Genomic DNA, 25,299 nt, shown 5'->3' with positions numbered 1-25,299 from the left:
GGGGGCCTGGTGGAGGGTGCCCCTGCACTGCTGGGGGGTGGGGGTAATAGGGGACATGAGTGGGGGCCTGGTGGAGCCTGCCCCTGACTGCTGGGGGGTGGGGGTAATAGGGGACATGAGTGGGGGCCGGGTGGAGGCTGCCCCTGGTGGCTGGGGGGTGGGGGTGGTGGGAGACATGAGTGGGGGCCTGGTGGAGGCTGCCCCTGCACTGCGGGGGGTGGGGGTAATAGGGGACATGAGTGGGGGCCTGGTGGAGGCTGCCCCTGGTGGCTGGGGGGTGGGGGTGGTGGGAGACATGAGTGGGGGCCTGGTTGAGGCTGCCCCTGACTGCTGGGGGGTGGGGGTAATAGGGGACATGAGTGGGGGCCTGGTGGAGGCTGCCCCTGTCTGCTGGGGGGTGGGGGTGGTGGGTGACATGGGTGGGGGCCTGGTGGAGGCTGCCCCTGGTGGCTGGGGGGTGGGGGGTGATGGGAGACATGAGTGGGGGCCTGGTGGAGGTTGCCCCTGACTGCTGGGGGGTGGGGGTGGTGGGAGACTTGAGTGGGGGCCTGGTGGAGGCTGCCCCTGCACTGCGGGGGGGTGGGGGTGGTGGGAGACATGGGTGTGTGGAAATCGATGTAATATTGTAACCCCAATCGCATTGTTTAAATGTATGTTGGCCTACGCCAAGCTGTCTAAAAAGAAACATCATGTACATAGATTCCGCGGCAAGGTCTTGGACCTTAATGTATTGTGTAAACCGCCATCTTGGATTTAGCCGCCATTTTAGGTACTCTTGCAGTGTGGAAGTCACCCTGAATCACAAAATGGAGGCCGAATGACATTTCGAGTAAGACTCCGGCCGTGGTGACCTCCGCACACGTGAATAAATAATATGTCCGCAGGCCACTTGCTAGGGTCACGAACTAGGACCTTGTCCTCTCTTTAACCTGTGTGTAAATATGTAACTGTATCAGCGGAACTGATCAAACTATGTAAATTATGTGTTCGACCTGGCTACGAACCCTAGCCACGGTTCCGAGAATGGTTAACTTGTGAGAGGGCTGGCCAATGCAGGACAAAAAGTATAAAAACCCAAGCATCCCGATGATCGCTCTCTCCCACTTTCAGTGCGAACCTTACTTTGAAGGTTCGCTTGTTAGTCAGAGGGCCGAATAGCTATCCGTATGTCAATTGACTTTGGTAACTTTGTAACTTTGAAATAAAGCGCTTTGTATGTCCTTTGTAACCTGTGTTGGTGTGTTTCCTTTGGGCTTCCCGGCCTCATATCAATTTCTCTGTTTCCACAGTTGGCGCCCGAATAGGGACCCTCAAGATTGATGCCGGATCATTGAAGGTTGACGCAGACTATCGAATCGGGATCGGACGGTGTGATTCTGCGGGCCCGACCGATCGAGACGCGATACCTCGGCAGCGTTGCACGATCCGATCCTTGGACGATAGTCGTGCGGTCTGACACGGCATCTTGACGAGGGTCCAATTCCGAGGCGGGCAGATTTGCCGAAACCACCGAACGCAGGTAAAATTTGTTAGTTGAAGTCCTTTGTAAACCGTACGGTCCTCCTTAGGTTTGGTCAGGTACAGTCGTGACCCGGCTCTTAATTTAACCCTGACAATTTGAATTTGGCGTATTGTATCTGCAGACACAATTATTGGACCAGGTAACACCAATTCTTTGAGAAATGCCTGGGAAATTGTCTAGCTGTTTCAGGGCTCTGTTCCGCAGCGATCGACAATCTTTGGAATTTAGCCGTCCGGCACCACAGGAGGGGTCGCCGGCGTGTACTATGTACTGTAAGTATGGCATTGGTAGTATTGTATTTAATGACATTTGGCACAGACCAGAAATGCCTCCGAATTTCAGTGGCCAATCAATGGTAGTTTTGAGATCCCCCGTATTGAATACTTAGAATCGATCTTGCTTAAGAAAAAGGCTAGGCCAGCAGCCTTCGATGTGTTACAAAATTGGAAAAAAGAAGCGTTGCAGCAGCTTAAAAGTAGGGATAAACATGCACGTCATCATAAAACGAATGCCGAAAAGGCATTGTTGTATGACAAGGAGAAACGATTAGAAGAAGCTCAGAATATGGATAGAGCTTTCTCACTTGGGGTTCAGAAAATTTACCCCTCTAAAGATTTCCATGTTTCGGAGGAGTTTATCGAGAAAATATTGAATGAACGGAAGCCTAATTCTTCAGCGCCACCTCCGTATGCTCCTGTTGTGGGCACTTTGCCCGTTCCTGCTATTGTTCCCGTTGCTATTCCTACTCCCCCTGCGCAGCCTACTGCTCCTAGTTCTTTGGTTATCGCTCCTCCGTCTATTACATCGCCTCTTTCCCCTGCACCCTTGTTAAGCTCACCTACACTTTCGATTCCGAGTAGCCCCGTATTTACTAAAACAGATCCTGGTGCAGGGTCGAAAATTGTGACTCGTAGTACTGTTCCTGCGGGCAGGAAACAGGAACTATTTGCTTGGGCTAAACATTGCATGGAAAAAGGTGATCAAACTGATGTATTTTCAACATTATCTAATTTGCACGACTTTCCCGAGAAAAATGTTTTTATTGAAGGATTGGGGATTCACTTATGTGTAATGTGGGGTAGATTGCAAACTTCGGATCTCCCACAAGGGGTGAGAGATCTGAATGCTTTGGCACTTTCGAGGGATACAGAGCAGAAAGTATATGGGCATGTTGATAGGTTGTTTGAGTTTAGGAGGGATTTTGAGAGGTTACAAAACGAGGATGATGAGGACGATAGGATATACGTACAGAAACGGTTCCTTTCGTGCCGAAGAACAGCACCTGAGGAAGTACGAATTTGTACCAAAGATGCGATTCGATGGATCTTAGATTCATCGATACCGCCAGATGAAGTGTATGACACATATAGCCAATACACGGTAGAGATGCAAAGAAAGGTAATTCAAGTGATGGTACAGCACTTGCAGGAGGAATGTATAAGGAAGAAGGTTGGTTGCCCCATAGAGTTATTGGGTATTTGTAAAAGAGCTTTTTCACCCGACACCTCTACAGCTGCCTTAGCGCTCGATTTGGCTTTATTGCTCAGTAAGCGGTCGGAGGTCCCTATATCTCAGTTGCCTATGAGAGAGGTTCCTCCGACCTTTGTCCCAAAGGTAGAAATCCCCGCCGACGCGGCGACTGGTGCTCCCGCGGTGGATATCCCTGCACATTACGTATCGCAGTTTGTTCACGTCCCGTTCTCTCGACAGGAAGTGAACACGATTAGACAATCAGTTCCTGATATTAGGAAAAACCCGACAGGGTTTTATAAAGAAATAGAGTCCGTCTTACAGTCTTCTGTGTTCACCTTAAGTGACATCGACTTACTGTTTCCTGTGCTTTTACCAGTAGATGTATGGAAACAGGTACGGACAGTAGATGATGTGCCGGGGTTGGGGGATACATGGGTAAACCTGATTAGAATAGATGGGGAACGACCAGCTGGTGAGAAACCACCCCAGGTAATACTTACTTTACCCGATAGAATCGTTGCTAAATTAAAACCTATAATCCCAGAAAAAAGGATTATTTGGGACAAGCTTACGGCCTGCGTCCAAGGGAAAACTGAAGGTACTACTGAATTCTTCAATAGATTCGAACAGGTGTTTTCTGACTTCAGTGGACAGGATTTAGGCACAGAGTCGGAGAAGAGGTTGTTCGTGGACAAATTTGTACGTGGACTGTTGCCCGACATCCAGTCACAAATTATGTCCTCAGAGAGCGCTTGGCAGGCAAAATCTCAGTCAGAGGTTTTGCATATGGCTCAATATTATGAGAATCGGGTTAACAATGAAGAAGAGAAAATTGAAAAGAGAAGGGGTGACTTAAAGACTAAGGTATTGTTGCAGCAAATTGTTAAAAACCCCAGAGGAGGTACGACACAGACTAGAGGTCAGTACATTCCAAGAGGAAATACTCCTCCAAATTCTATAAATATAAATCAATGTGCTTATTGCCGCCAGGAAGGTCACTGGCGAGCACAGTGCCCTGCCCTTCGCCAGAGGTCAGGTGGCACATTTGGAGGTATGGGTAGGCGACCAAGGGGCCGCCCCGGAGCAGGGGGCCCTGATAGGGGTCAGCTTCTACAAGATCCCCAGCAACCTTTTTCACGGGAAAATCAGACTCCGAGTATGGACTCGACAAATATATTTGTTCACCCTTCTGCTGCCTATCTTTCCGAAGAACTTCCTTCTGCCGAAGTTCTGTTTTATTAGGATTGCCCGAAGCAGTGTTTGGAACCTTTGCCTATTCCCGTTATTCAAAAGGGCCCCTACGTTGAATTGTTGGTAGGGAATAGGAAACATCAGTTCTTGATCGACACTGGAGCACAAAAGTGCTCCATTGACCATTCTAGGGTTCCAAACATTCCACTGTCAGGGCAAACAAATGTTTCTGTAGGGTTCTCTGGTATACCAACCGTTTGTCCGGTTTCTGCGCCGGTATCTGTTTCTTTGGGTCCCTTCACGGACCAGTGCCCTTTTCTTCTTACTTCGAACTGCGGAGAAAATTTGCTAGGGTTGAATTTGTTAAAGAAACTGAACGCAGTAATTCATTGTTCCTCTGACGGAATAAGATTAACGGTTTCACCACAGCAACCTTTTAACTCCCAGTACTTGACCCGACCTCTACCTCCCGAGTTTGGCATTGTCCCGGAATGTTTGTGGGCAATAGACGACAATGATGTCGGAATATTGCACATTGAGCCCGTTAAGATAGTCTTGAAACATGGGGTTAAATTACCGCGCATTCCGCAATATAAAATCTCAACTGAAGGTGAGCGTGCTCTGAAATGCATTGTCTCCGATTTTGTACATCGTGGGGTGATCGAAGAAATTACAGGTAGCTTATGTAATAGCCCGATCTTGCCAGTATATAAGAAAGGCGACAATGCAATTCCGTATCGGTTTATAATAGATCTTCGTGCTATTAACCGAGTGGTAGCCTCGCAATTTCCAATTGTGCCCGATGTGACGACGATCCTAACAATGATCCCTGCTACGGCTACGCACTTTAGTGTTGTGGATTTGAAGAACGCCTTCTTTAGTATTCTGATACATAAAGAGAGCAGGTATTTGTTTGCGTTCACCTTGGGGGGACGCTCATTTACATTCACAAGGGCACCTCAAGGGTATACTGAAAGTCCTAGTATCTACAGTAGTGCCTTAAAGGAGCAGCTCGATACCCTTGAATTGCCACCTACTTGCACGCTGCTTCAATATGTAGACGATTTGCTCTTGGCTGCAGACTCTGAGAAAGCTTGTAAAGAAGGCACTATATTGTTGCTTGTTCATCTAGCTAAAAATGGTCATAAAGCTTCGCTTAAAAAATTTCAATATTGTTGTCAGGAGGTTGCCTATTTAGGCTACCTCCTGTCAAAGGAGGGGAGAAGATTGACACCTGAACGAATAAAACACATTTCTGGCATGTCTGTCCCAAAAACGCAGAAGGAAGTCAGAGCCCTGATAGGGATGGCGTACTACTGTAGACTGTGGATCCCGAACTTCGCACTAGTGGTAAAACCGATGTTGGCTTTGACGAAGAAGGGCATTTCTCTGCCACTGCCATGGGAATCGGAACATCAACGATCATTTGAGCTTCTCAAAACCGCGCTATGTTCAGCACCGGTTCTGGGTACACCAAATTACGATAAGGCCTTTGTGTTGTTTGTGCATGAATGTGATGGATGTGCTTTGTCTGTGTTAACGCAGGAACATGGAGGGAAGAATAGGCCGTACGGCTATTACTCCTCCGCCCTTGATCCTGTTGCATGCGCTTTGCCGCAATGTCTGCGCGCTGTTGCTGCTGCCGCTGCGTCTGTAAAACAGAGTGAGGGGATGGTCCTAGGCCACGATTTGATTTTGATGGTACCTCACTCTGTTGATATTCTATTGAATAAAACTCAAACACAACACCTTACCTCTGCCCGGTTGACAAGGTACGAATTAGTTCTGTTTGCTCCCCATATTCAAATTAAAAGGTGCTGTGTTCTCAATCCGGCTGAACTCTTACCTTTCCCGCAAAACATTGTTTGCGGTGATGAAGGATCACATGACTGCCTGTATGCCACCGAGCAAGAAACAAAGGGCAGGATAGATCTCTCAGATACTCCTTTGGAAAATGCGGAAGGGGAGCTGTTTTGTGATGGCTCCTGCTTTAAACTTCCGAATGGTACATCTACAGCTGCTTATGCAGTTACTACTTTGAATAAGATTGTTGAAACTAAAAGGATTCCGCATAACTCCGCGCAGGCCGCAGAGATTATAGCGTTGACCCACGCTTTTGAGCTCTCCCAAGGGTATAGAGTTAATATTTATACGGATAGCCAGTACGCCTTTGGGGTGGCTCACAACTTCGGTAAACTGTGGTCGGAAAGAGGGTTTCTGGCCTCACATGGGACCAAGATTCAGCATGGTTCCTTAATAGTACAACTACTTTCAGCGCTCTCACTCCCTAAACGATTAGCGATCATGAAATGTGCAGCACATCGCAAGGTCATAGACAATGTGGGCAGAGGAAATGCCTTTGCAGATTTGATAGCTAGACAAACGGCCACAGACCTTAGCACAGACGTGTATACCTCGAGGGAAGTGAGAGATGTTTGTATAATAGATGAAGGCATTGGGTCTGTGCGGGATATTCAGACTGATGCCTCAGTGGAAGAATCTAGGAAGTGGGCTGAAGGTATGGGAAAATTGGATGACGAAGGGTGTTGAGTGGACACATCCGAAGGGAAATGGTTGCTTCCTGATTCTTATGTGTTAGCAATGGTTACAATGGCACACGGTCCAACGCATGTGTGTGCCCAGCAAATTACGAAGATATTACAGCAGGTTTGGGTGAATGATAACATTTTGGAAACTGCGAAGAGACATGTTCAGAACTGCATGATTTGCCTACAGCACAATGTGGGTAAAGGGACAGTGACTCCAAGGGGAAGTTTCGGGCCCCCCTCTGTCCCCTTTGAAACCATTCACCTTGATTTTATTGAAATGGAGCGATGTGATAACTTGAAATATGTTCTTGTCATCATTTGTGCTTTTAGCAAATGGGTCGAGGCTTTCCCCGTCAAAGATGCTACCGCCATGACCACTGCAAAGATCCTGGTAAAGGAGTTTTTCCCTCGATTTGGGCTCCCGAGGATAATTTGGTCGGACAATGGTCCCCACTTCATCGCTGCAGTAATGTTACAAATTTGTGTCGCCTTAGGGATTGAAAAACGATTTCATTCAGCTAGGCATCCCCAAAGCGCTGGGCTGGTAGAGAGACACAACGGTATTTTGAAGAACAAACTTGCAAAAACATGTGCCGATACTAAATTAAAATGGCCCGACGCTTTACCTATTGTGTTGTTAGCTATGCCCACCACACCCCAGACTAGAACTGGGCTCTCTCCGTTCGAGGTGGTAATGGGAAGGCCTGCTAATATCTGGGGTCTCCCTAAACCTAAAGCCCTGAGGGAGGTGGATAATGTATTGCTCATAGATTACTGTAACCAATTGACTAAAAATCTGTATTTCATTTACCACCAGGTGAATGCTGCCTTACCTGTACGGTTCACGGGCCCAGGACACGATATACAGCCTGATAGCTGGGTCTTGATAAAGGCCTACGAGAGGTCTTCTTGTCTTGCGCCTCGCTGGCGCGGACCCTACCAAGTGCTGTTGGTCACCGGGACAGCAGTGCGGGTGGCAGGAAAGAAGAACTGGATACACGCAACGCATGTCAAGAAGCTTCCTCACCCGACGCCACACGCTACAGAAGAAACAGAACCCCTCGCTGATGCTACAATCTCTGATCTCGGAGTAGCAGGCAGCGCTGTAAGTGCGTCGAAGAAGTTCTCCGAGCCTGAGGAGCTTGGGGAGCCGTCCATTTCGTCTCCGCACTCTCTTGATCAATCACTTCCGGAAAATCTTGTTTCGAGCTCTGCGACTTCCGTCGCCACCGACACGTCGCTCCCCTCAGGAAGCGACGATACTTTGCTTTTGGATTCGACAAATTTGGGTACCATCAGGTACAACCTTCGACCACGGAAATAGAACTACCGCACGAGTGTCGTGCATCTGGTGGGAAAAAAAGTGATTGAAGTATCGTTTTTGCTTTATTGGACAAAAGGAGGGTTCTGTTGGCTAGGGTAGGGAAGGACTAAGAAATCGCGCGGCCAAAGTGTCGCCAGCAACGAACATTGGGGCCGTCGATCGGGATGACCATGATGCCTGCCGCCTTCACCGCTGCTCCCCGCATTGGACTATTAGATAAGGGGGTGACCAAATCGAACAAAGAACAATGTGCCTGGCCCCCGAAAACGTACTGTTGTGTTCTCATTTTGATTATTGTTATTTTTGCATCTGCTGCCGTAGGACTTTGGTATTTTGAAGAAATGTATCCTTTGAAGCCTCTGTTACCGACCAAAATCGTACCAACTGTTTTGACTCCCTCTGTACACCTTCACACTCTGTCCCCTAGGGACTCCCGGCATAGACAGAAATATCATAACAACACCTTGATGATAGTGATGAATGCTACGCATGCCATTTTCAATAAGAGTAACTGTTGGATTTGCACTCAATTACCGCAACATGGGAACAAGGGACTGGGATGGTATATACATCCCCTACCTCTAACGACTTCTTGCTATGCCTCTCTTAGAGCATTATTTTTTGGCCGATGGAATGATAGCATCTCAGGGAACTTCGATGGGACTAATTTGAATGAATTTGAGAAACGTGAATTGACTCCCCTGGGATGCTCGCTTTTCGCAAATAGAAGTAAACCTAACGTCGCTTCTATTAGGCCGTCTGATAAACTATCTTTTCCTTTTCAAAATCTGGTTTCTTTTAAGATGGCTCCGATAGGCAATAAGGATGCCATGCCTCCTTCTTATTCTGTGAATCATAGTCCTGATTCCGTTCCTTTCTGTGTACAAAGAAATGGCACTAGGCCAATGGGAGACTTCGAAACTTGTGTAAATATCGTAAACTTGACTGGGGAAAATAGGCCCCTGTATGTAGGGGGACCCGTTTATTTTGTTTGTGGTAGCTTAGCCTTTCCCTGGTTGCCCAAGGATTGGCAAGGGACTTGTTATTTAGGAATATTGTTACCTGGAGTATTTATAGCCAGTACCTTGGAGGTATCTAAGGCTCGCCCGCGACGAGACAGTAATGGAGATACCCCAGGACAAGTGTTTGGGGATATAGCCAAATCAGTAGTGCCCTTTTGGGGACAAATAGCAAATTCAGAAAACATTAGGGGATTAGCGAGGGTATTGGAGAAAACGATCAACCGGACCACGACATACTTTACAATATGACCTTAGAGCAAAAGGCGATAAGATTGGTAGCACTTCAAAATCGGATGGCATTAGATGTCATCTTGGCAGAACGAGGTGGAGTATGTAAATTAGTGTGGTCCGCTTGTTGTGTTTTCGTACCGGATTCTTCGCCAACAATTTTTAAAGCAATTCAGAACTTACATACTCTCAGTTCTGAAGTCCATATCCCTGTAGGAGACTGGAACCTTAGTACTTGGTTTTGAGATTCTTTACGATCTTGGGGTTGGAAGGTGCTTTCTGTCATTTTAGTTATTTTAGGGATTCTGTTATTTCTTTGCTGCTGTTTTCAATGCCTCCCGAGTATATGTGGAATGATGGGAGGGTGTTGTGCTCAGGTAGTGAGCGCAATAGGGCATAAGATATATACCCCGAAGACAGCATCTAAGGAGTTCATGTTGCAAGAGGTTCTTATGAACGACCTTATGGCTATCGACATTACAGACAATGATGCGGAACCTATGGATAATAATGCCTTCAGTTATTTTCGAAAGTATTAAGAAATGATGTGTTAGCACTTGGCATAGGCCAAAAGGAGGGTCTGTGGAAATCGATGTAATATTGTAACCCCAATCGCATTGTTTAAATGTATGTTGGCCTACGCCAAGCTGTCTAAAAAGAAACATCATGTACATAGATTCCGCGGCAAGGTCTTGGACCTTAATGTATTGTGTAAACCGCCATCTTGGATTTAGCCGCCATTTTAGGTACTCTTGCAGTGTGGAAGTCACCCTGAATCAGAAAATGGAGGCCGAATGACATTTCGAGTAAGACTCCGGCCGTGGTGACCTCCGCACACGTGAATAAATAATATGTCCGCAGGCCACTTGTTAGGGTCACGAACTAGGACCTTGTCCTCTCTTTAACCTGTGTGTAAATATGTAACTGTATCAGCGGAACTGATCAAACTATGTAAATTATGTGTTCGACCTGGCTACGAACCCTAGCCACGGTTCCGAGAATGGTTAACTTGTGAGAGGCTGGCCAATGCAGGACAAAAAGTATAAAAACCCAAGCATCCCGATGATCGCTCTCTCCCACTTTCAGTGCGAACCTTACGTTGAAGGTTCGCTTGTTAGTCAGAGGGCCGAATAGCTATCCGTATGTCAATTGACTTTGGTAACTTTGTAACTTTGAAATAAAGCGCTTTGTATGTCCTTTGTAATCTGTGTTGGTGTGTTTCCTTTTGGGCTTCCCGGCCTCATATCAATTTCTCTGTTTCCACAGGTGGGGGCCTGGTGGAGGGTGCCCCTGGTGGCTGGGGGGTGGGGGGTGGTGGGAGACATGAGTGGGGGCCTGGTGGAGGCTACCCCTGACTGCTGGGGGGTGGGGGTGGTGGGAGACATGAGTGGGGGCCTGGTGGAGGCTGCCCCTGCACTGCGGGGGGTGGGGGTAATAGGGGACATGAGTGGGGGCCTGGTGGAGGCTGCTCCTGACTGCTGGGGGGTGGGGGTGGTGGGAGACATGAGTGGGGGCCTGGTGGAGGCTGCCCCTGCACTGCGGGGGGTGGGGGTAATAGGGGACATGAGTGGGGGCCTGGTGGAGGCTGCCCCTGACTGCTGGGGGGTGGGGGTGGTGGGAGACATGAGTGGGGGCCTGGTGGAGGCTGCCCCTGGTGGCTGGGGGGTGGGGGTGGTGGGAGACATGAATTGGGGCCTGGTGGAGGGTGCCCCTGGTGGCTGGGGTGTGGGGGCAGTGGGAGACATGTGTTGGTGATCAGTGGTGCAAGGTGACATGTGGGTTGGCTGGTGGGCATGGCCATGGTGGATGGGTTGCCTGTGGGACATGAGCAGGGGTGCAGGGTAGTACCCTGTGGTGTGGGCTGCCTGCAGGGGCCGTGGAGGGTGTAGAGGGAACACCTGGGGGGACCCACCTGGCCATATCACGTGTAGCATTCCCCCACAACACCGAAATACACGTACCCAGCCAAATCGCGTGTGAACCTTCCCGCGCACCCCTGGAATCCACGTAACCAGCCAAATCGCGTGTGAAACTTCGCGCGTACCCCTGAAATCCACGTACCCAGCCAAATCGCGTGTTGAACTTCCCGCGCACCCCTGAAATCCACGTACCCGGCCAAATCGCGTGTGGAACTTCCCGCGCACCCCTGAAATCCACATAGCCAGCCAAATCGCGTGTTGAACTTCCCGCGCACCCCTGAAATCCACGTACCTCGGCCAAATCGCGTGTTGAACTTCCCGCGCACCCCAGAAATCCACGTACCTGGCCAATTGGCGTGTGAAACTTCGCGCGCACCCCTGAAATCCACGTACCCAGCCAAATCGCGTGTTGAACTTCCCGCGCACCCCTGAAATCCACGTACCCGGCCAAATCGCGTGTGGAACTTCCCGTGCACCCCTGAAATCCACGTACCTGGCCAAATCGCGTGTTGAACTTCCCGCGCACCCCTGAAATCCACGTACCCGGCCAAATCGCGTGTTGAACTTCCCGCGCACCCCTGAAATCCACGTACTCGGCCAAATCGCGTGTGGAACTTCCCGCGCACCCCTGAAATCCACGTACCCAGCCAAATCGCGTGTGGAACTTCCCGCGCACCCCTGGAATCCACATACCCAGCCAATTTGCGTGTGAAACGTCCCGTGCACCCCGAAATAGACGCACACGTTATTTTTCAGTCAGCGGGTGTCCGTGTTTGTGGGTACTCCTTTACACGTCATTTGTCCTGGAGGGCCACAGTATAGGACATTCATCATAGCTGTATATAGGTGCTATTTGTTGGCGCACCTTTTGGCGCACATTTTTTACAGGCGCAGGGACGCTACTGCCTGCTTTCTTGTGGCAGTCGTGTTTGTGCCTGTGCGCTGGTTTGACCGTGCGCTGTTTTGCCCTATTCGATTCCATGAATACGTGTTGTAGGCGAGCGTGTGGGCATTCCGCGCACTTGCACCCTGTACTTCCCCCGTGATGCCCACATTTTGGCAAGTTGTTCCCCATTCCGAGTGTTACGCCCCGTGTTACGCCTACTTTTGTTGCGTGCGCCGCGCCATGTGCGATTTTCGCTGTGGCCTGTGCGATTTTCGCTGTGACCTGGCGCACGCCGTTAGATGGCCTGTGCGCCAACGTGCGCCGCGCACTTTTTTAGCGCACATCAGATGGTTTTTTCGCGCACGCCCTTCCATGAATCGATGTGCTCTGCTTTTCGTGCGATTATCGCACTTGCACTGCGATTTTCGCAATTCCACTGCGATTCGCACGTTTTTGCCCACTTGCGCCGCGCTAATTATTCCATGAATCGGCCTGATAAACTTTACACAGTACCAAACAATGTTGCACAATGAACAAAGAACAACTCCAGTCCCAACTAGAAGTGGACACTGCTGACAGTAGTCAACCTTCTGTAACAGGAAGCCAAGAACCAATTGGACAGCCACTAATAAACAAATGAGGCAGAATTAGTCATGACAGATGTAGAAAACACCATGTGTCAGTATGAACAAGCTACAGAAGACTTTGCTGTACTGAAATCACAACTGAACAATGAGCAGCGTAGCATTTTCCAAGAAATAACAAAACAAATTGAACATGGTGTGCAACATGAAAATAAAAACTGTACCTGCCAAGACTACAAACCTATAATAATATATGTGAGTGGTGAAGCTGGTTCAGGCAAAATATTCTTAATCATCAGCAAGTTCCTCCAACAATTGACAAACAACAAACTGTCAGCTGTTGTAACTGCCCCCACAGGGTTGGCTGCCTTCAACATAGGCAGTGTTACTTTACACCAATTACTACTCCTTCCAGTAGAACACCAAAACAAATTAGACTATTACAAATTTTCCACAGAAGCTGCATTGGAACTACGCAGAGTTTTCAAACAAATGAAAATGCTGCTAATGTTGGCTTTGATTCACCTCAGATTACAAGAGGTCATCAAAACAGACTACGAAGAGCTCTTTGGAGGAAAACACATTATTGTTTTCTGAGATCTTCTTCATTTGACACCAGTGAAAGATGAACCTATTTTTAAAACCTTAGGGCACAAACTGTGCCGTAAAACTCTTGGCAGCATAGGAAATATAAACCTTTGGTAACATTTCCAATAGAGAATTAACAGAAAACATGTGCCAGTCTGCAGACCTCACACACGCCAACATTTTTATAAGTACTAGAGTTGTTGTAGCATCTCAAGAAGCACAATCAATATTAAAATCTAGCCACATCCATGCACTCTATGGCCATAACTGTTCATTGTATGTCCTTGATGCCAACTCTTGCAAGCTGTTCAAAATTCAATGAAACAATGTTGAAAAAAGAAATGCAACCAATAATTGAAATTTGTTCCACAGATAAACTGGACGTACATGGTATGACACTACACATGTGTCAACAAGCCACAACAAGACTAAATACCTTAGAAAACTACACACAGCTGGTTTGGAGAAAATATTAAAATTATCTTTAAACTGTAGCGTAATGCTTAAATGTAACCTTGACGTGGAGCAAGGACTAGTTAATCGAGCACTTGGTACATTTGTTGGCTTTCAAACATACCCACGTGACAACAACATTCAATTTGTCAATATTCTCTTTGATAACCTATCAGAAGTTAAAAGGATAGGATGCTCAACAGTCTGCTTCCTTCTTTTCAAAGACATGTATGTACGCAGAGAACAATTTTCACTAACTGTAGCATATGCAGTTACCATTCCCAAATCACAAGGTCTTACCCTAGATAAAGCTTTGATAGATATTGGTAGCACAGTCTTCAAAGAAGACATGAGATATGTAGCACTGTTACCCTTACGTACACTTGACTGGGTATTTCTAATCAACTTTGATGCAAGTAAAGTAAATGCTGATATTCCTTGCATTGTAGAATACAATAGACTGCATTTGCTCTACACCCCATCCAAAAACCTATACTGTTATACAAAAAGCAAAACGTTGTAAAAGAAAACTACTATGTACTACCTGCAATTCATATAATCGCTCCACCTTACAAATGCAAAGACATAGTAAATACGTAATAGTAATGCTTTTACGTTACAATGCAGATGGTACCAAAAACAACTGTAAGCTGACTGGATTCACACATGGTCAAGTATCACTTGATAAGAAAACCTTCACAACAATAGGTATAATCTACCACGAAGGAGCCACAACCAATGCAGGTCACAACACTGCATATATAAAAAAGAATTGTGGATGGTTCGAATGTAATAATTGTACCATTAATCGAAAGCAGAGATTACCAGCAAATCTTGCAAACGCTTACTTAATATTCTTAAAACCAAAATTCAATACGTAATCTGTGTATGAACATAAGCAAAACTTCAACTTCAAAACTGTATACAATTAGAGGACGCCAACATGTATCTAACTGCCCCAAGATTCTGCAACAAGCAAACAGATAAATAAGTACTAATAAAATGTAACAAGAAATACACAGTTAGAATATGCCAACAGGTATCTAACTGCCCCAAGATTCTGCAACAAGCAAACAGATAAATAAATACCACTAAAATCAAACAAGAAATATCCAGTTAGAATACGGCAACAGGTATCTAACTGCCCCAAAACATCTGCAACAACCCAACAGATAGATGCATAGCATAAAAGTAGAAATAAACAATTAGAATATGCCAATGGGTATCTAATTGCCCCAAAAATCTGCAACAACCAAACAGATAGAAGATTAGCAAGAAACAAGAAATAAACAATAAAACAATGAAATAAATATATTGTACCACAACATAGAAGTTTTTTTTTTAATCCAGCATGGATTTTTTTTTCCCACAGACCCACTGATTTAGAAAACAATCACAGAAACTGAGCAAATTGCGCAGTACACTGGTTTGAATGATAGTACTTGTAAAGTACTAAATATGAGGGTCAAAAAAATACAGAAATGTCTATTATGCAATGCAATAACTCATTATGAACTACCTACTCTAACATATGATCTTTTCTTTTCTCACAGAGATCGAAAAAGTATGTCTGGTCCAGTTACCGCTGTCATGAAACATCTGCATAGAACCACAAAAAACTCAACTAGTAAGTATAAAATACATAGGGCCTCATTACGACCAAGGCGCTAATGGGTTAACGGTGCCGTAAAAGGCTGCGGCGCCGTTAACCTATTAGCGCCTAATTATGAGGTCCCTTTGCGGGACCCGATCATAACGGCTGGTGTAGACCAGCCGTTAAAGTAGGGACCAGCAAAGGGACCTTGGTGCTAATTACGGTGCCGCAATTTGCGGCACCGTACTTAGCGCCTTCCCCATTCCCATTGAGCCCTATGGGGCAAAAATGGGAATGGGGAAGGGCCATGGAGGAAGGGAGAATTACCGCCCCGCCAACCTTGTATTGGGGTGGTAATTCCCCCTTTCTCCATGGCGGAGTCGGTAACTTACCGGCATGGACCATGGTGCTAATAGCACCATGGTCTTCCGCCAGGGTCGTAATATAGACTCACAAACACTGCTGCATAACACACCCATGCAAGCAAACATCTAACCAATGCTTACTTCCATGGGTATCTTATGACGCAGTCCTTGTTACAAACTCTACAATCTTAACTGCATCGCCTAGCCAAAACTTCACACACAAAGGGCCTCATTACGACCCAGGTGGTAAATTACCGCCTGGGTCGTACCTTTACCACCATGGTGTAAACTACGTTTACACCATGGTGGATGGCGGATTTACCACCCCATTCCAAGGTGAGTGGGGCGGTAAATCCCCATTTCCCATTTTACCCTTCCCCATTCCCATTTTTGCCCCATAGGGCATAATGGGAGTGGGGAAGGCGCTAATTACGCCACCGTAAATTACGGTGGCGTAATTAGCACCATGGTCCCTTAGCGCCATGGATTTTAACGCCTGCAAAAAGCAGGCGTTAAAATCACCATGGCGCTAAGGGACCTTGTAATCAGGCGTTAAGGGTCGGCGCCGTTTACGGCGCCGTTAACCCCTTAACGCCTGACTCGTAATGAGGCCCAAACTCTACAAATGAAACAGTTCACAAACTTTTGGGTTGTGGATATTTGATGGGTGTTTGATTCTATGGGTGTGCACCCAAGACTCTAGGCCCTGGCCACAACCACTGCAGCATAACACACCTATGCTACCAAACATTTTGATTGTGTGATGTGGGATGCTTATAGGGGATATTAATTACAATCAATGCTCTACTAACAACCCAAAACCAACATTATACTAAAGTAAAATTGCTAGTAGTGCATTTATTATGTCCGCGGACATGGCAAACACATCAGGGGCACCTGCCACCTACACAAATACAGTATTTGACCCATCTCTTACAAACTTTGCAGAGTGGGCCATATACTTTTTTTGCAAAGTCTGTGCAGATTCGTCCAGGGGGAGGGAAGTTATATGCCACCCAAAAAGTGGTCTTCGTATGGGATTAGCAACGTAACCATGACTATACAGCTGCTACCGCGGGCTGTGTATTAACTGCTTTAAATTCAATATGAAACATATAGCTACCATTAACAGAAAATGTGCTATGACTACAAGTAAAATAGGCCAGGTAAAAAAAGTCACAGCAGCTGCCCTCCAACTTCACCCCAAACCCACTATTCAATTCCCCTCATTAAACGATAGCAGAACATCACTTACAACTTTGTGATAACTGCAGTCCCACCAAACCCCCTGAAAATCAATTTCAGAGAGCTTGCACCCACAATCTGCTTTCAAGTTAACCCCCATTATAGGACAATCCACCACCCTCCACTGCTTGTGGACATATCCATTGGCCACAATCCCCAGAGCATGCCCTTCATCCATGTTGCAGACCCCAGAACCATATCAGAATAAACATTAAACCACCCACCAGGTCAAGCCAAGTACCAATTTTAACTCAATACCCAGTTGCTAGTGGCCATGGCCAGTGGCCAGATTGCCCAGTGCCATGGCCACAGGGGTCGTTCAGGACCTAGTGCCAGTATCTACAATTCCTGTTGCATAGCTTTCATCAATGTTGCAGGCCCAACTAAGCATCTCACATTATACATTGGCCGTTGCACAGGCCAGACCCAGACCAAACTATGGCATCTAAGTCCACAAGGACCATTCACCAAACTAATGCCTTGTGGCCATGACCAGTGACCACAATAACTTAGGTATAGCCTTCAGGCATGTCCCACACCTCAATTTGCCTCTCAGAGCTGAGATTGACCTATGCAGCAGGCTGGTCTAGAACCAACCAGAATTGCATGGCTGGTTCCTCTGACCAGTGGCCAGATTGTTCATTTCACCGGTCCTGCTCAACTATCCACTTTTCCCCCATGATTGGATCAGTCACCACAGTTCACAGGTTGCGGTAAAGTCCAATGTCCACAATCTCTGCGGCATGGCCTTCAGCCATGTTGCAGACTTCAGTGAGTATCTCAAAGTAGAAAGCCCAGTGCCAACTTAGACCCCTCGTTGACCATGGCCAGTAGTCATATTGTTTGAGGCATACCTGAACAGATTCTGAGATAAAATACTCATCACTTCCTACACCCGTTGAATTTCAAGAGTTGTGTATTGATAAATCAGATCACTTTAACTTTCTCTTAGCTAAGGTTTTTTCTCTGATGTTCAAGGGTTTTATTTTAATTCCCTTCTTCTGGCTCCCTAGACATGGCCTTCAGCCTCTGCCATTGTAGCACCATTGATTTTAAAAGAGGGAAGGCCATTGGCCATGCCCTTCGAACTCTTGAAATTGAGCAGTTATGGGAAGCGAGGAGCATATTACCTCAGCATCCTGCCTTGCCTGTGTAGTGGGAGAATTAAATGTGGTTTGAGGAGCCCGCTTGTTAAAGTCTGTTTTCGTTATATAAAGGAAATTCCTCAGGATTTTCTCTGGAATCACATGGAAACGTGTCAAGACAACATGGGAAAATACAATGAGTCACACCAACTGGACAGTGAAAGGGAGTAATAGGAGAGGGTCTGGGAAGATTTAAATAGGAGGGGACCTAGAAAGGGGAATGGGGGCACATGGAGTGCTGAAGTGGGTTTGGGCAAGTCTTTTAAATTGTCCAGCATGTTCCCATTCCCACTGTGACTTGTCATCTATTTTTTCACTGATAGCCATGTTTGTGGTAATTTCACAGTTTGGTTATGGTAGATTCACTCTAACTTCATGGTAAATGTAGGTGGGGACTAAGGGAGGGTAAAACAAAACTGTTCTCAAAATGTATGCTATATCATCCATGGAATCACCAACATTAGTACAGCATCCATGGCAAGTGTGATTTGATAATTAATTGTGAGGGGGCTATGGGCCTCAGTCTCTGACCCAATCACTGTATATATATTCTCACTTGGATGCAATGGAGTGGCTTCTGATATATTTCATTTTGATACAAAAGACTTGTGAGAAGGAGAGGGAGTATAGTCGCTGAGGGTTGTGCTTACAGCAAGTGTCATTTAACGGCTGCATACTGGTTAAAGTATCACTCACACAAAGAAAAATAGGGTTTAAAATATCAACAGAAAGAGGGGGGGTTCTGCTGTCAATGTTTGACAGGAGTATAGTCTCAGATGTCTACGGTAAGAGGTTTCTGAGTGAATGGCAGAGTTAATCTACCCATGTGTGCTGAGTAAGAAGTCTAGAACCTGAGATGTAGTAGGTGCACTGATCTGTAAAGATAAAACAGATGCTTCAAAAGATGCTTAACTGTAAGATTTCACCTGAACCAGTACAAGGACACATATCACATACTAACATATCCCATAATGTTTTTTTTAATGGGTGGAGGGTGTTTGAAAGGATATTTCACCCCCTACTGAAAGGGAAATAATGCTGGCCCCCTTTCACGTGGCTGCACATTGCTACAGGAAGAAGTGTCTAGCTATTTCTTTGACAATCAGAATGCTTCTTATGTTTGTGTAGGCATTTCCCTCATTTGCATTTCAAAACCATTGTTTCACCTCCCATGTATATGCAAACCTCCTTTCCTCTCGCTCTCTGGCTGCCCACTCTGGGCCCTTTTTCTAATCCTTCCAGTGAGGCTAAGAACCATGGTGTCATCTTCGACTCCACCCTCTCCTTCTCTCCTCACATCTCCGACATCTCTAAGAAGTCAAACTATCACCTGCACCTCCTTACAGGTATTCTTCCTTTTTTCACTTTCCCCCAGAAGCTCACTGTGTACAGAGCTCTGGTCCTCTCTAGGCTGGACTATTGCAACAGCCTCTTTCTAAATCTGCCTGTCTCTACTCTTCGACCTTTACAACTTATCCAGAACAGGACTGCAACATTTTTCCTTAGCCTCAAGCCCAGGGATTGTATCTCTTTAGCTCTGAAATCTCTTCACTGTGACATCAAGGATCAACTTCAAGACCATCTGCATCGTCCACAAGGCTTTCTGGGGCCTGAGACCACACTACCTACAACTTTCTCTTCCTAAACATCTTCCTTCTCGAGCTCTCTGCTTATCCACCACCAACTCTCTGAGGATCAAACGCTTCTCCAAGCAGAGAGTTGGGGGCAGATCTCACTACTCGACAGGGGCCTCCCTCTGGAACAGTCTCCCTGATTCCCTCAAACTTGAGCAGAACCACCTACAGTTCCGGAAGCAACTCAAGATCATCCTTTTCGCTTCTGCTTTCTCTCTTCCTCTTCACTGCTGTTGTCCCTGATTGCTCCGCGCACTGGTCACCTGGCTACTTCCAGAACTCGGGCCAAGGATCCAGAATGTCCAATTGCCCTTGCACTGCCTCTGGGCTCCCCCAGCACTTAAGGGTCTGTGCCTACAACCCTACAGTCCCTTCTATCTGCACTTATAAGCCACCCACTGTCTGCACTTGAGTTACCTGCACTTCTCCCCTCCACTCCCCCTCTGCTCTGGCACTTCTCCCCTCCCTCTTTCCCGCACTTGCCCGATCTGAATGACACAAGTTGTAGTAAGATCATTGTTTTGCCCTCTCTTTGATTCCCCCTCCTTCTCTTGTCACACCTAGAAACACTTGTGTACAGGCTCATTTTGAATATCATATCATATCAATGAAGGCAAACTCTGCCTCAGCCCATTACGTTGCTGGTAAATGCATGTGTACTGTGACTCTTTGCGAATGACCAGTTTCACTGTTTTGTGATTTGGTAACAATTTGCAATTGGTAAAAAATGTTGTAAATTAGCCACAGTATAATATCCACAGGGATTCTGCCAGCCAAGACATGTGTACAGAACTTAGACTGAGTCCGAGGCCCCGCAGAGTGTGGCTAGAGGACAGCACCACAATGGACAGATGGATGCTCCATACCATTATCCTCAGGGGCCCTTGTGGCTGCCACCTATCACTCACATGTTTTATTTATATTTGCAGTTGTGTATATAATTTGCACCTAGTTAGGGAGCAATTGCACACTGTATATGCTGTTGAGGGCAACATATGAGGTAAGAAGGGTGGGGTTACAATAAATGGAATGAGATGTTCTGGCCATGTGGGCAGGATGCAATGTGAGAATACAAGGAGCCTAAGTAGCACTTTAGTATTGACCTACGAGTGGGGTCTTGTTCTCCTTCTGGAACTGAAAGTGCATTGTTGCAGTCTATATTGCCACCGGGATGGTGCTCCAGTAGGCAAGAGTGTAGCAAAAAAGGTCAATTTCCTGTTTTTTCTCATCACGCCAGTTTTGTTTCGAACCTATCGGTGACCTGGATCCTGGGGGAGTGTTACCCAGCTGAGCTACAGAGTTTTGCAGGTAGGCAGGGAGGTTTGCAAGGGATGGTTGATTTATAGGTAATGCTTTGCCCCTAGATTTGGTGGCTATAAAGCATGGCTATCATTAAGATGCATACTGCAAAGGTATTGCCTGTTATTCTCTACGGTGCAGAAATATGGACTATTAAATAGAAAAATGTACTTGAGCGATCATGAAGAAGACAGACTCTTTTGCGTCTTCCTAATTGTACTTCGATTGACTATATACATCTTGAATTTACACAGTGCTTGACTTATGTTGGAAGCTACTAAATGGCCTGATGGAATCTATACAAGGATTTATTGGAATGCCGTGGGTGGATTATTTGGGAAATCACTTGGTATGGGAATATATTGAGATTAAATTTAACATCACCACCGTGTTAGAAACTATGTGTGCATCGACCAATGTACCCAAGGCTGATAGATTGTGTAGACTTTGTAGAGATCAATGAAGCGGGACTTCCTGTTCTTCTAAATACTGGGTTCATTTGGAATACCTCATGAATGGGCATGGCATTGATTGCATTGATTGAATTACCATTTTATGAGATTATGGCACAGAATTAAGAGCATATCGACTAGATCGACTATATTGGAGATATCATTTTGACACAATTTCTTTGCATCTTCTTACTGTATTCTGGCTAGGATGGGAAGCAACAGCACCTTCCTTTGAATGTGAGAAAAGTGGGGACAGGTGCATTTTTTATGGAGGAGGTTTCGATGTTGCCAGGCAGTTTGGGCCTTTTTTTTGATATTTTCTCATAAGGAGAGAGTGTCCATATTGGCTGTCAGTGATGTGCAGGCTTGGTGAGCTGCAAAGCCATCAAGGTGCATGTCATTTAGACATCTTTGAATGGTTTCAAGTTTAGAGGTGTGAGGCAGAAGGATATATTCCATCTTTGTGGGATTGAGATTCAGGTGTGTTCTTGTCATTCAAGCTTGCACAGAGGCGAGGCAATTCGAGACACATGAGATATTCTGTGCACCACTGATATTTTATGTATAATTTGGTTTCATACGCACATAGGTGGAGTGAGATGTCGGGGCCTTTGAGAAGAGATACCAACAGCTCCATCTTTTGAATAACGATCACTGGGCAGAGTATTAAGCACTGTGGGACTCTACAAGTAGCTGTGCTGCGCTCAGACCTGAAGATGAACATCTGTACAGCTTGGTTCCAGTCTGAGCGGTCCTATGCAAACCTGTTGAGAACTGTGCTTGAGATGTTCATCGTGTTTTGTGTAGGGGGGTCTGTCTGAGGTGCTTGACTGTCACCAGGAGGCCTGAGTCATCTCTGTCCATGATTTGAAGTGACTCATCTATCCTGTTAATGACTGTATTAATAGTCTTCAGTGGGTCTGAATGTTTGATTCTCAGTGGAATTGGTGGACTGGTGACATCAGTTCTTTCCAAAAATTATTTTGTGCATTTCTGAAATTCTAAACATATGTTTTCAATTTCACAGGTGTTTAGTAAACTGCTCAATCAAATCTGTCATGAAAATAGTTCATCAAAATTCATGAAAATGTGAAAATTACTCTAAAATGTCAACATTGCGCACTGTCAACAGTGATATGATTTTGAGCGATGTCGAAAATGTTGCGCCATTTTGAGGAATATTCGATCCCTCAGTGTTTTGCTGTCAGCCATTCTGTTATTGACATTTGCCCTGCTGGGTCTTGATCATAAGGGTTTAAATACAAATCACCAGATTAGTACCCTTATTTCGCTTCTTGTCTGACTTTTTATGATTACACAATACAATATCGTGTCAAGCAGTGGTTTAGTACTCAATAATAGGATTGGCGAGATGACTCGCTTTCCAGTGGAACAGGTTGCCATCCTTTTCATCCTATGAAACAAAGCAGCCTGTAAATGGTGAAGCAAATATGTTACAAATCCTGTTCATAACTTTCTATCAATGTAGCAAAAAAGTCCATTATTTAAACATTACAAAGTGGTTTTGAAGATGATTCGCTAAACAGTTTTTAAATAGTTGGAAATTAAATGTTTGCCTTAAAAAACATGGAGTTAATTTCGTTAAAATGTATGAAATATGTTTGTTCTTTCTTAATACCAATCAAAGCCAATTTTCTTTAAATTAATTAAAGTTATTCAGGATTTGGCAAAATGGCTCAGCGGTGAAATGGGATCGGGTTGTCAGTTTTGGTTCAGTGCCAGGACAGAACCTTTTATCTTTCCAAAAATGACAAAATGAGCGCTCTGAACAGCCTGTGCTCATCTCAACTTGCATTCCAAGTACTACCTTTGCTTGGTAAACTAGTTCAGTGGATTATGCCTCACATTATCTTTGTCAATTGTCAACCAACCATATATGAAACTTACATCTTCGGCATAATCTGCCAGCTGAAGAAATCATTTGTCTAATGAGTACAAGGGTTGTCTGGTTGGTCCGAACACACTGCAAGGACTGAAGTCCATAACATTCAGTAGAGTAATGAGAATATTCCCTAAGTCCATGCAAGGGGGCACAACAGTGATGAACAAATGTACACTCAAAAAGTCCCGGTCTTGCTGGAAGTGGGCAAATCCTCCCCAAAGATGCGAATCGCAATAGCCATGTCTTTCTCAATCAATGAACTGTCGTCTCTGCACTCGAAGTAAAGCTAAAGAAACAGTCGACAGTGACCAGAAGCATGCAGCCTGCAAAACGAAACTGCAGGCAAGAAGAAAATCCAGCGCCATGCAACCAACATGGGGTATAGGCTTAGAAACAGGCAGAGAGAATACGAGAGAGAAGCAGCGAAACATCCCGCAAATATACAGCTTGTTTGAAATCACCCTTAATTCATATTGCTCAAGCCCTGATCTCCAGTGACTTCACTGGACATGGGACATGGGACTATCCAATCACCAATTCTACAGAAACATGAGGTTCAGTAAATTTGACTCAGTCACCAAAAGCCTTGATACAGTGAGCACTATTGATGCCAACTATGCAATACATTAAGCCATGGATAGAGCCCTGATCACGTTCCCCTTCCCCTACTCCTCCCTACCCAAACAGCTCATGCAGTGGAACCTCAAAGCAATCCTCTACACATTGACCAGAGAATACAATGGGCCCCATTGCACGGTAGGAGGTAACCATGCCGCTAGTAGCGACATGGCTACTCCCTTACCGCACACCGGATTCGGGTAGGCGGTATGGGGACTTGCCAGGTCATTCCGAACCTGGAGGACCCAGTAAGTCCCCATGCCAAATACCATTCCCCATTCCCATTTGAGCCCCCATAGGGCTCAATGGGTATGGGGAAGGAGCTAATAACGGTACCGCAATTTGCGGTACCGTTATTAGCTCTGAAGTCACTTAGCAGGTCCCGTCCTTAACACCTGGTCAGAACAGGTGTTAAGGACGGGACCCGCTGAGGGACCTCGTAGTAGGGCGCTAAGGGATTACCGGCACCGGTAAGGGCACCGGTGCCGGTAATCCCTTAGCGCCTACTGCATAATGAGGCCCAATGTCATATGTGCATCACATACCCATGTAAGGTCTAGGATACTGTAGACGCTGGTGTGCTGATGCTAACAGGAACTGATTTATGTGAAGAACGTGCAAGGACTGCATAAGTATGTAGAGGGGAACAAACCCTATTTGCAGAGCAGGACCACTGGGATGTCCATCGGTGAATGACACCCTAGGGTATGGGGTGTGTGGGTTAGCTCTTTGCAGCCTTGCGAAAATAAATAGTTAGAGGGTGGAGTAAGATTACTGAGGAAGTTGGAGAAAGATTGAGTATCATCTGGATGAGAGTGTTGGAAGTTGGCTAAGAGAACAACAAGGAGATTGGAGGGAGAGAATATGGAAACTGCATCTTTTACAACAGAAATATTATGCCATGTGATGAACTAATCAGTGAAGCACCAATCAGCAATTGATGTCATATTGAAATAGTTCAAACTTACAGTTGAAGAAAAGGAAATGATAATACCCATTTCTAACAGATGCTATATTTGAAACGAAAAGAACATCACTTCCCAAAATAAGTGAGCACAACATTTAAACAGGACACCACACTGGGATGAAGTCAGTGTGACACGGCAGCATAGGAAGGCTGGGGATCTATAGAGGTCAGGTCGATGCACCCACTCTATGATGCAAGCCCTGGCGGTGGCAGATGGGGAAATCCAAAGAGCTCACCCAGTTCTTCCCATGCTGACATGATGTTTAAAAAGCACGTGATCCTCCTGTTGTTAGCCGGTGGACAATCTACAGCTATGCTGACAGCTCCCTCATGCACAC

The sequence above is a fragment of the Ambystoma mexicanum genome, chromosome 10 (genome assembly GCF_040938575.1).
Source record: "Ambystoma mexicanum isolate Mex_15411 chromosome 10, UKY_AmexF1_1, whole genome shotgun sequence".
Taxonomy (NCBI): domain Eukaryota; kingdom Metazoa; phylum Chordata; class Amphibia; order Caudata; family Ambystomatidae; genus Ambystoma; species Ambystoma mexicanum.
This window is presented reverse-complemented; position numbering follows the sequence as displayed.